General features: G+C 33.7%; 1 protein-coding gene across 3 annotated transcripts in view; it reads left to right on the top strand.

The window, feature by feature from the left end:
- The first annotated feature begins 5385 nt into the window (after positions 1 to 5385).
- Positions 5386 to 9535, top strand: part of LOC127859027 (E3 ubiquitin-protein ligase HUWE1-like) — a 187591-nt gene continuing 183441 nt past the window's right edge. For 2 of the 3 annotated variants that reach the window (XM_052396431.1, XM_052396417.1), the window contains exon 1: positions 5411 to 5544. The gene's annotated coding sequence lies outside the window, so the exon portion shown is untranslated. Of the gene's footprint in view, positions 5545 to 9535 lie in introns of all 3 variants that reach the window. The other variant, XM_052396422.1, reaches the window with a different exon arrangement.

The raw sequence follows: 9535 nt of genomic DNA, 5'->3' as shown, positions 1-9535 counted from the left end.
ACTTAAATGTACAAAGGCCTAAGTAGTTTAATGTGACATCCTTGTTGTATTCATCTATCCTGTTTAACGGTTTTTCAAAGAAAACAATTAAACGTTCCAAGTAAAAACACGGTCTTATTCATACATGTATTTATAAATTATATTGTCTTAAGGCAGGTTTTCACTTTGTCATTTTACATTTATAAAATGTGTTTTGATTCTCTAAGAACATGATGTTTTGAGAGTAAAAATTATGTTATGTGAAAATACGTGCAGTTCATGACTCAAATAAAAAAACTAAACTGGCCAAACTTATGAAGGACTTGGAACACGTTCATCTTTAATACTCCAATATAAAAACCATTGAGTGAAAAAACAACAACATGTGCATCACTTGCGAAATAAAATATTTCACAAATGAACAACCCCTTTGTAACATTGGTAAACCTTTTTAGAGCAGTGGTAAATCCCCTTTGTAACAGTGGTAGACCCCCTTATTAAATGTGGTAACAGTTGGCTAAACTTCTCGTTAGCTTTTTTTTTCATTATATATACATTTGTAAATTATTTCCCACTGTATAAGGATGATCTATAAAGAAGTTGAATAACAGAACATTTCTAAATCTCATTGCAACATTTCTTTCTTTTATCTGTAAGGGTTAATCGATCAAATATCATCATATAAAGCAAGAATAATCAAAAACTCAACTTTTAAAAGCGCAAAAACCCTCAAAATCAACGAATATTTCGAACAATTTATCGAAAAATAAAGAAAACACATAACAAGCAATTTTCTTTACAACAATAGCCAACATTTCAACGCTAGATGTGGTCATGTAACATAGATTTATCAAGATACAAAATGCTCTTTTTTTTTGGCGGGACAATATATTCAACACATGTTCAAATACCAAATTATAGTTGGTGTGTCGTATGAAAAGATATCGTCGCGGGAAATTAAAATGGAATATATTGTGCCATAAAAAAATAAATAAAAACGAGCGTTTTGTATCTCGTTAAATCTGTTACCATACCACATCTAGCGTTGGAATTTTGGCTATTGCTGTAACGAACACTAACTTTGCACGGATTAACTTTATTTTACGACATATTTTGCGAAATACTCGTTGATTTTTTTAGTATTTATGTTACTTTAATATAAAAAAGTCGGCACGAACAATTAGGGCCAGTTATGTAAGTGGAACGAACAACTTAACACATCAGTTCGGCTATACACTGTTTTAACAATTCAACTCATTGGGCCGTGCTAAGTTGAAAGGGTGTTTCATGCATTTGCGTAAAGTGACGTACCAGATTAGCCTGTGCAGTCCGACAGGCAAATCACGGACGACACTTTCCGCCTAAACTAGATTTTTAATAAGAAGAGACATTCTTTAAACGAAAAATATCATAAAAGCGTTAAGTGTCGTCCCTGATTCGCCTGTGCGGACTGCACTTGCTAATCTGGGACGACGCTTTACGCACATGCACTAAACCCCCGTTTCACATAGTACGGCACAATAAATATATGATTACCTCATGTTTATCGGCTCACATTTATATTGTGCAGTCCATACAGGCAAATCAAGGACGACACTTTCCGCTTTTGTGGATTCCTTCCTTGTAAAAGACAAAGACCTATAATATATATGTATTTTATACGTCTTTGTAAAAGGTAAGGTATTTTTATGGAAAACCCATTGAAGGCGGAAATTGTCGTCTTTTATTAGCCTGTGCTGATTGCAATTCCTTATCTCGGACGACACTTTACGCATATGCATTAAGCCCGGTTTTCCAAGAGCACGACTCACCAGTCATCACGTGACCTCACAAGTTTTGTTTTACGATTTTTGCTGTATTTTTATGTCATGGAAGGATTGCTTAATTTAGTATGTGGTCTCTCTTCTTCTAGCTATGAAACGTTTCAAATCAACAAGACCATTAACATTTAACTATAATGAACGCTAATTGTGAAACTTTACTAAAGGTTTAAACCCTTGAATCTCTGTATTTACAATAATAACATTGTACGAGTATATATGTCCCATCTATTTCAGGAATCTAGCTTGGATTGCCGTTGCTGCTGTTTTCAGCTTCATATTTGTTGTTGGCGTCGTAGCCACGATAATTCATTGCTGCGGAAACATACTTGAGCCGCGTTCTGAGAAAACTGGGCAAAATTCATGTGCGTAGAGTGTCGTCCCTGATTAGCCCTTGTATTCCGCAAGACGACACTTTCCTCCTAAATTGAAATTTTGCTAAGACGAGACTTCGTTTAAACGAAAAATATCATAAAAGCGGAAGGTGTCGTCCCTGATTAACCTGCGTGGACTGCACAGGCTAATCTGGGACGACACTTTACGCACAAGCATTATGCTCAGTTTTCTCAGAACACGTCTCAATTGAAAAGTGATGTTTGTTTTGTTTCAACGAACCTGACAACAGATTAACTAATCAGAATGTGTGGGTACACCATGTGGCGGGGAACCGGTCGGTTATGCGTGAAACAATACAATTTTTAACGACGGTTTGCTGAATCAAGCAACTGCCATACTGTAGATATATATATGATTTTGAACTATTTATTGAAGTACCGGTACATTTGATTCCTACATTGTATACTGGGAATACCGCTTATCGGTGTATTAAGCCTTTGTATTCAAATATTTTTTATCATAATAAATCAAAGAAAACACATCGGTTCGTTTTTATTTTATCCATTTTGTGAAGAAATAAAGTTCCATTATGATATGATGGGATATTTTATTTCGATATCGGCTTGGTTCTGCTTACGGTCGGACGCAATTTTATTTGTTACGAAGAGTACTGCATATCGGTGTATTAACGCTAAGCGCTTTGTAGAATTCTAGCACAAAGTTCAGACAAGTCATTGGTGTACTATATAAGAGTAAATGTTAGTTAAATAAAATACATACATTTTACCTTTTATTTCAGTAGTATGCATATTTTATGTTTAATATATATAATTACATAGAATATGTGCATTTTATAAAAACATCACAAAATAAACTAAACATTATTACATATTTCAAAAACAACAACAACTTAGCAATAACTTCGAACTTTCTAGTTCTCTAGTGTCAATATAGATTTTTACAATTTCACATTTACTTCTCTTCAGACCAAATTTGACGATTGTGGGCAACTGAAAAAACAACATTAATTGGAAAAAACCAGGAAAAATATACGAGAAAAAGGCCACATTTTATTTCAACTGAATGGTATGAAGTTGAGCGAGTAATACTAACGGTAGTAGCTAGCATGCCCATATATGTAAAAATACAGCACCGTATAACACGCGCATCATCATGTGACCTCATTTTTTATCCTTAACAAAACTTTTGCAACTGTCCACGATTTTGACACTGACATAGTATTTTGTTATAAAGAACATAATTACCCATAGACAGGCCATTTAACGGTTATTTTTTGTTTATAATAAATAGGGAAAAACTTCGGCACCGGAACTAATAGATTTTGGGGCAGATATTCGGCATGTTTTGGATTGCATCGATACGTCGTACCCACCAATTCGCAGTACTCGTAGTATATGTGGTTAATTCATCTGTGTACACGTTTCAAGTGTTTTTGTAGAATTAACTCTCACAGACACATATGATAAGTACATGTATAACATTACTCCATATAGACTTTTGTAAGGCTATAACTTCGATTGTATGTGTTTATGAAATTTGGTATAATAAGTGTATAGCATAGTACTATAAATATATTATACTATTATACAACAAGAAATACACATTGCTTTTAAATATTGATGTAATATTCAAAATTATAACGAAATAAACCGAATGCAAATCATTCGTAACATATTTACATTTTCATATTGACATTATATGAATACGGTAGAACATAACTTTGACGTTACAATACATTGTAAACAAACAAATTGACATCGTTTGATTTATTATCATGAGTTTTGAATGTTGACCTTCTTGAACAGGTTCACAAATAGCTTCGTTCTAATAATTTCAACTTTGGTTCAGGACATGAATGTTACAATCACTAACAAACATTACTAGCGACCCGAGCAACTGCGTTTGCATAAAGGTGACATTCTCTCCTCTCTTTTTAAATTCCACTCTTTTTTTGTTCTATCTCGTGGCCTCGACTTAGTAACATCGTAAAAAAAGGTACTCGGATGTTTCGCGCCCATCGTTTTGCCCCAATTAGCGGAACAATGTTGTGTCACATATCATTATTGTGTACTTTGTTCATTGATGGGATTTGAATAAAATGTGTAATTAAAATGCACTACAATTGATGTTTGTCTTTTGTTGTTCTACGTTGTTTGAAAATATTGTAAATTAAAGGTAATTGATGATATCACTAAAGCTCGATTGGTCATTGTCGGCTCGGGTACTACTTACATGTACCCCGGGTACTCTTAAGTATACTTACATGTACCCCGGGTACGGTAAATGTACTAAAACGTACCCGGGAAATTTTACGCTAAATCGGTCGTTGTCGACTATTTTTTTTTAAATTAATTATATACACATGCATGTCAATTTTCTGTAAAATGGCCTCTATATTATCGAAACTCATACTCACAAAGCATGTTGACGCAGTTTTTTTTAAAGACAAGTTTGTTTAAGATAATCGGTAGCGCGTTTTACGACATCGGATTTTAGGCGGGAATACAACTCGGGTACAGTCTAATATCGACCGGGTACGATTAAGTATATTTACCGTACCCGGGGTACATGTAAGTATACTTAAGAGTACCCGGGGTGCATGTTAGTAGTACCCGAGCCGATAATGACCAATCGAGCATCACTAACACTCAGCATGCAAACTCCACCACCCACTACCTGCGTGCTTGCGGGAAACTCTAAGGACGTTTCTTCATGTTGCTTGTACGCTGTTATGTTTATGTACTTCACATATATAAATAAAGAATGCTTTCATTGTCGTTTTATGTTAGTAAACTACTAAAAGATCGTATGTGTTCATCACGTTGTTTTACACTGTTATTTTACGTTATTTTATGTCAAATAAATATATAAATAGACCAGACAATTATTATTTCTTATTTTTGTTACTGTTCTAGACTATAAGTTAAATCATTGACGTGATAAATATCCTCTTATTAAAATTAAAATTGGGGCGAAACGACGAGGGCGGAAACGTCTTGGAGGCGAAATAACATGGATGCGAATAAACTTGTGCGCGAAACGTCTGTAAGTCGTAAAAAAGTGCATTCAGACAAAACCTCCATTTATTGTAAAACTTATAGTCGAATTTGATAAAAACGGGATTAACTGTGTTCTACTAGGTTAAAGAAGAAATCTTAAATCACCAAACTCTTTTAATTTATAAAATACATCCAAAATGAAACACATTTTCAATAATAGTGCTTTGAAGCCGTTTCTTACCGTTCATTAATTTTTTAACATCCGGGGCCTATTTTTTCAACATGGCAGCCGTCTGGAGGTGAATTTGCGTTTTGTAGAAATTGTACAATTTTTATGTAATTACAGGCTTCCAAAAGTTGTTACACCCGGTAAATGATGGAAAGTTAAGGTGAAACATTGTTGCAAATGTTGCTGTCTTATTGATGTAGCATTCATTAGATCGCCTCATGCTTTCGTTTTCCGCCATGTTCACGAAAAAAAATTCTCGTAAAAGAATGGTGGGAAAATCTGGAACATCATTTTACATTCAGTTTGTTATTAGTAGAGTACAATTGTTATTTGACAATTTTTGCACGCTAATGACTATACCAGATTGATTCTTCGGTTTGTTTTTTATAAGTAGTAGTAGTAGAGAGATCAAAGGACCTCATCAGGAATGAATTTGAATTAATAAATGCAATTAAGTGTCACAAAAAAGAACAGCAGAAGCACACATTTAATAATTTGATTCAAACATTAAAAGCTCTGTTAAAAGAAGCAGGCATGGTTACAAATACCTTGCTTCTAGTTGCAATAATTCAACTCCAAGCTATTTTGACCCTCCGATCACTGGGAGTTGCAACTGGTAACACGATTTACCATGGAAATTTTACCGCCTGGATTCCAGGTGCCAATTTATTGGTAAAATTAGCAACATAAACTTTTTTCTGGCGTGAATTAACACAAATAGATCGTCAATATATCTATAATGAGCAAATTAAGATAACTTACATGATATGGTGTGCTCGCAGAAGAAAGATTTAAATAAAAGTTTCAAACACGTCAACCGTAAATGTACTCCTATAAATATGAGGTCGATTTACATCGACCTCATATCGTTTAACGTTATTTTGCAATAGCATCGTTCCGACATGAATTCATGTCGGAAGCTTTAACGGCATCAAATTCATATAACAGCACAGAATAATCATGCAATATATTATTAAACATAAAATATAAACATTATTTTACTAATTGCATTAGAAAAATGTTTATACAAACTTACAAGTAATGATAGTCCAGACCTTAAAACACTACCACTGTTCAAATTCCATATTGTTGTCATATAGCACTGTGTAAATTGAAAGTTGCATAATGTTACCTCATTGGTCGGTTATAAATACATTGTTTCTCTATATATAGTATTCGATTTAGACGAAAATAATAATTTACGTGGAATGTCATATTAATTTTCCATTAAAACTTTGATCTTGCCGTGTGTGTTTATGGACGTTATTAATTATGTTATACTTATTTTTGTATTTCATTAAGAATTAGAACGTGTAGCCCTTTTTGTTAACTGTTTTTAGCAAACGATTCGCGGCTTAATAAGACACGGAAAATAGTTAAAGCGACACTTTCATTTAAAGGTTTAATGTGAACAATATTAAATGAAACCTTTTTTGGTATTAATATATTTAATTGACATTTTAAATTCGATACTTGAAAAGGTGTTTAGTCTTTAAAAAGATGTCGCTGATATTGTTAATTTCAATAACTGTTAATATGCTTAATGTTGTATAAAAAATTGAATAGTTTCAATGAGTTGTATTCCCGCCTAAAATCCGATATCGTAAAACGCGCAACGGTTAAGAATAAGGTCTGAATAAGTTTAAGTATTCAGATCCGAATATCAGCAGCTGTGCCAGCTGGGAAGCCCCGTTTTGGCTTTAACAACCGCAAGCGAAACAACATACTTTTTTAAGTCTTGCACTTAGACTCCATGATCACAATTATAGGTCCCTGCTGTGGCGTATGACACCATAGTGTTATTTAGTATTGGTCGGCACAGTATCTGATCATAACGAGATAATTGGTTTGTGCTGAACACAGGGGCAATAAAACCACAGATCTTTCAATAAACAAGATTATTGAGATATCTTTTATTGAACACCGCGACAAAAAAGCTCAAACCACGGACTCTAGATTGCACGGATAAGAAACATGGCAACATTCTCAGAATCATCACTGCTATATGTGTAATCACCTAACAATTCGTCTAAAAATAATTTATATATTTGAGTTGAAGACGATGTACTGTTGTATAAGTCTGAATAAACTATCTGTCTGCCTGTCTAAATCTAAGCCGTCATCGTCCCAGTGAAGAAAAATCTGATTTTGAATAGTTGGACATGATTCCCTGATGTCAAAATACGTAATGACCCGCGTAACACCGACCGTGATTTTCAAGAATCTTTAATAAACTGATAATTTAAGGTAAATAACATTATATATAATTATACATAATTCCCTCGTTGATAATTAACAGCAAACGATAAATGTTTTGACACCCATTTCATTTCAAGTATGCATGCAAAGCCGCAAAATATCAAGAGGGTCCGCTATATACGCTGTTTCATCATAAATTTAACACCCTTTCTGTGTTATAAACAAGAGCTGAAATCGTTAATTTGTTAAGATTTATTTATAATAAGCTTTATTGATATGTTTCGTGAACAAAATACTACAATATATTTCATAAAAAATATAATAATCATGGCAAAGGAAATTCGATGGCCGTTTTCTAAACAAAAGCGTAATCGCCAAGACCGTAGCATCAGTTCAGTGCGTAAGGAACGCGCGCTACTTTCTTCCGCCTTCATTCCTTAATTACTTTCGTTTTTAAACATTTTTTTTCTATCGTATACAGAATTCTATTCTCCTAAGCATGATGAAATTTTTTAAACTGAACTCCATATATAAACGCTACAAATTGGTATTAAGTACGAACATGTCAACCGTAAATCTAGATTCTAAAACTCCAAAACGGTATGATATTTGCAAAAGTTAAAGTTATAACTCGCCGGGCTGTCGAAATCAGAAGAAAAACTTAATATATATTTATATATCTTTTTACTACGTAACGTAAGCTTTCTAATGATATATAATTTGTCAAAATCGGTCGAGAAATGAAACTATAATTTAACAAAAGACGTGAGTGGGTACATCAAAATGTATAACCTCGGCGCTTCGCTGTACGCTAATTGTACAAGATCGATAGCCACAACACGGTAAAACGCGCGGTGGTAAAACATAAAATGTGTATTTCTTGTGTTTATCTCGCTATTAATCCATTAATAACAACGGGAATATACTAAAACGTATATTTTTTGAAAGAGGAATTAATAAGCAACAAGATAACGTATAAACCAATAAAATCGGATGAATAGTTTTTGCATAAGATTGAATTTACTACAGTAAGGGTCAAATACTCGATTCATCTCCTATCAATATACACTCCGTGATACAACTGGTAGTTTTAACACACACATATAGGTTTCATTTAATAAAAGAGTACAGAAACCTAAAAAGTGATGTGGTTTGTTGAACAACAACAATTGGTTATGTGTAACCTATTCAAAAAATAATTTCGTTCAAGATAATTCAATGTAATTCTATAAACGACAAACACACTTCGTGTGTTGTGTATGGTTATTTTAAAAATGTACATAAGTGGTTTAAAAGCACAATTTTTACACATTTAAGAGGTAATCGCTCACATTTATGTCTAATTAATGATAATTTTATGCATTAGCAAAGATTTAACGAGAAAAACTGAAGTTTAAGTTGAACTCAATTTGCTATAGGAAAACGACGGTAGCCGTTTAGACGTAAGCGGGGTAGTTTACGTCTAATTATTTGGACTACCGTAAATGCAAATGTCAACTTGTTTGCATGTGGAACATTTTTTATTAACCAAAAGATAAATTAAAGGAACGCACGCGATGTGTTTACAACAACATCTACCAATAAATGGTTAACCTATGCTTTTCTCCGAACATGCAATTTATGTTTTTAAGAAAGTTTATTTTCAAATATTAAACATTTGTTTTAAATGGACAGAAACTGTCTACACAATTTGTTCAAATTTTAATGAATACATATGTTAATTGTATATGAAAAGCGGTCAGACAACAGACTTTTGGAGGAAACAAAAGGAACGACGACCCTTAGATCAGCTGTAAGGGAATTATAATACAGTACACTCCACGCGTTTTCCCCAAAAAACGTGCTCCCTCCGCGGGGTCTTTTCTGCTAGCGAGTGTTCATGCGGCGTTGAGAGAGCGAGGTGAACTCAATAAAACGCTCAGCGTTACGCCGCGTTCGCTTATTCCCGCAGC

Source organism: Dreissena polymorpha, chromosome 1 (assembly GCF_020536995.1).
Source record: "Dreissena polymorpha isolate Duluth1 chromosome 1, UMN_Dpol_1.0, whole genome shotgun sequence".
Classification (NCBI taxonomy): Eukaryota; Metazoa; Mollusca; class Bivalvia; order Myida; family Dreissenidae; genus Dreissena; species Dreissena polymorpha.
The sequence above is the reverse complement of the archived record's forward strand: the minus strand, read 5'-3'. Positions and strand labels throughout refer to the sequence as shown.